Source organism: Grus americana, chromosome 3 (genome assembly GCF_028858705.1).
Source record: "Grus americana isolate bGruAme1 chromosome 3, bGruAme1.mat, whole genome shotgun sequence".
Classification (NCBI taxonomy): Eukaryota; Metazoa; Chordata; class Aves; order Gruiformes; family Gruidae; genus Grus; species Grus americana.
In genome coordinates, this window is record NC_072854.1 from 44,037,272 (window position 1) to 44,040,973 (window position 3,702).

The following is a 3,702-nucleotide window of genomic DNA, read 5'->3' on the forward strand; positions in this document are numbered from 1 at the left end:
TTGCATTCTGTTGATTTAACCACTGGTTGATCGTCTTGCAACTTGCAGCTTTCAAACAGCAGCAGGTAATATGCACCATTTGATTTAACATGCCATTCTGAGTGTCCTTGTATTTTTTTTTTTTTTGACACTGTTTTATGCTGGAATAATAATGAACTTTATATAAATATGTCATACGTTAGATTTGCTATATTGTAGCCAATGTTAAAAGTGTGATTAAAAAAATACATTCTTCTGAGTAGGTAAGAGGAAAGCACTAAAATTCAGAGATGTCTTCTGGCTACTAACAATTCAAGGAGACAGGTTGGAAAAATTTCCCAGATTTTTTTTTTTTTTGATTCTTATATGTGGAAATCAGTCTTTAGCTTATAAAATGGAAGTATTTTGAAAGACAAATATTCACAATCATAGAATGGTTTGGGTTGGAAGGGACCTTAAAGACCATCTAGTTCCAAATGCCCTGCCATGGGCAGGGACACCCTCCACCAGACCAGGTTGCCCAAAGCCCCATCCAACCTGGCCTTGAACACTTCCAGGGATGGGGCATCCACAACCTCTCTGGGCAACCTGTTCCAGGGCCTCACCACCCTCACAGTAAAGAATTTCTTTCTAACATCTAATCTAAATCGACCCTCCTTCAGCTTAAGCCCATTACCCCTTGTCCTGTCACTACACTCCCTATTCTATATCCTCAATTTCCTGAATATGTTGCTAATTTCTGGATTTTTTTCCTCTCCCTAGGAGGATTGTATTCAGGAGGAAGAGTAATCTTGTCTTAGAAATCAGAGGTTCAGTTCACAAAACAAAACTGCTCTTTGGAATATCTAGGAAAATGAAAAGCAGTACATCGTATACAAGTCAATGCTTTTACTTTGGTTTTAAGTATTTAGTGTCAGTGTCTTGTCCCCTTCACCTATGTTATTTAAACACTACCATTATATTTTTATAGACTCATAAAGCTGACGTATATATTTTTGTATGTATATGCACACATATATTTATAAACATGCTTGTCATAGCCTCATTTGCTGCTACTCTCAACAAATTGCAATTTGGTGCATTAGAAAAGGTAGAAAAATACCTTTCTCGGCAACAGCCTTTCCTTTCCCTGTTTTTAAGTGGCAAAATGTGACTTTTGTAGCTGGTTATTTGCAAGTCTGGTGGAAAAAAGCAAACTTGCTCTGTTAAAACTTGCAGCCTTCTTTCCAACTCCTGTTTCACAGCTGCTTTTTTTTTGGGAAAAAAAAGGCACAAGTCTCTAATAGCACTGGGATTTGTTGTCTGCGTGAATCCATCTTACAGCTTGTTCAGATAAAACTACGGTATTTCTGTGTCTCTGTAGCCTCATGAGTCGGCTACTGATTGCTCCTTGAATTTTTTCTTCTATTTAATAAGTAACAGTTACATTTTCCTTAGGCCAGGAAAATGGAAATTTCTACAAAACTGGATAGTTTTGTGTCTTTTTTTTTTTTAAATAGTTTAGTACTCTTGCAGAAGACACAAGAGTGTACTGGGTCAGATCAAAGGTCTGTGTAGCCCACTGTTGTGTCTCCAGCAGGGGCCAAAAGTGGATGCCTAGGGAGGAATATAAGAAGGAGGCATGTTGTGATTTTTCCCTTGAGTGCTTTCTGAGCCTCCAAATATGTGCCTCCAACTTTTTGAACGATGATTGTACTTTAAACATAGAAAATGGTAATTATCTGAAGCTTTTGGATAAACAGGATACTTGTGAGACCAGAATTCCTTTCTCTGCTGACCCAAATAACAGAACATATTCAGTAGATGCCAAAGATGTTTTCTCAGGGAAAAAAAAAAAAAAAAAAGGTTATTTATTTAGGAATTGTTAAGAAATTGTGTCTTTTTTTTTAATTTTTTAAAAAAATCTGAATTGGGAAGAGCAACTTGAGTAATTTGAAGAGAAACACCATTTGGTTGATGAATTTCCCAAATCCTCAATGTGAAGAGGAAGCTAGGTCAAGGCAGGTCGTATCTGGGAACAGATGAAATAAGCTGCTTTTTATTTCAGGAAGTTCAGGAAGAGATGTGAGAGCTGTAGGAGACATCATGGAACTGATACTCTGAAGAAGCAGCAGTATTTCTTGTTGGCCTCTTCAGTTGTACTCAATTTGCACCTCCTGGCAAAAACTCTGATTCTGTTTTAAATGCTTCTCTGGGCATGACTTCTATTAACATAGTTATGATCTCTATCGCCAGTTGGACAAATTTGAGGATAGCCTTTGAAGTTTAAGGAAAGTGGTATGCTGGAGGAGGTGTCTGTACTTCTCATCCTTTCTGGAAAGAACATACTGTGTTAGAAGTATTTCTAAGTGTCAGCTTTTGACAGATCTGTTTGGGTAATACTTTTGTCTTGCTCTGATTTGTGAACTTCAAAAGGTACTTGGTCAAGAATGGTGCTTTCACTTTTCTCTTTCTGGAAGTAAAGGCAAGAGGAAGCTACTCATGATTCTTATTCTGGACCGAAATTCACACCTAATGTCTTCTCTCCTCAATCAGCAAGAATCACAAGTTTGAAAAGTGCTTGGTATAAGAAAAAAAAAAGAAGAGCTAATAGCTTATATAAAAATAGGAGAGAAGAGTTCAGTCTTGTTTAAGCATATGGCAAAATAAGTGTCTGCAGAGGTTTAATAAACCAGTCAGCCACAAATAGAGATGGTCAGTTCTTGGCAATAAGAATCCGAGAATCAGTCTTAATTGCAAGATATACTACCTAGACACAGATAACCTCCAGAACACGTCCAGATTTGGCAATTTTACCAAAGTCTTTAGATAACGCTAAGACATCTTTAAACCATTTAAACATTTCCTTCTTTCTTCTATCTGTGATATAAAACATCTCCCACCCACTTGACATTATAGACTGAATGATTCAGATCTACTGGCTCTTGGTTGTGGAAGAATCTGCGTGGAGGTCACTTGTGGTTAATACCACAAGCAGACATCCTGTTTTTTCACTCTGCTTAACTTCAGCCCACGTTTTTAAATGGACACAATATCCTTACTTTCAGCCGCGATTGATCGAAGGTTTGCATGGAGCCTTCTGCAAAGCGTAAGCACTTCCGTATGCTCCATGCATGCGGTAGACTGTCTGTGAAAGTTAGGTGGCCCCTGTTCTGTCCAAGCAAAAGTAACAGAGGTGACTGCAATTCAGAGAAGGCCAGAACTGAGATACACCGAGAGGGAACCTGGAGGAGGCCGTTGCTGCCGCTCTGACGGTAACGCCGTATGAACGCCTTCCTGCCCGCTGGCAGAGTGGCAAATTGTTCCAGCCCAGAAATTGCTGCAGTAGTGGCAGAGGACTTCTGCTGGGTCCCCAAAAGTCTCTTCTGAAATTGGAAAAGCATTTCTCCCTGCTCCCCGTTTCCTGTACACGGCAGTCTGACTTCAGTAATCATGACTTTTCTATTTCTTTTCTGATTTACAAGCCCACATGAGGTCTTCTGAATTCATTATGCATCAACCAAAATGTATGTGGGAATGAATGATGATTTTTTTTTTTTTTTTTTGCCTTGTACTAAACAGTTTGGGGTTGGGGGGGGGGTTCTTTATTTTTTTAACAGAAGTTCCGTTTTCCTTTTGACAACTGTCTGAAATATGTTCCTTTAAGAACTCCTACATGGTATGTATCTGCAATTTGTAAACACAGTATGTCAAAGAATGATTTGATTCAGTGGTGAGGCAGCC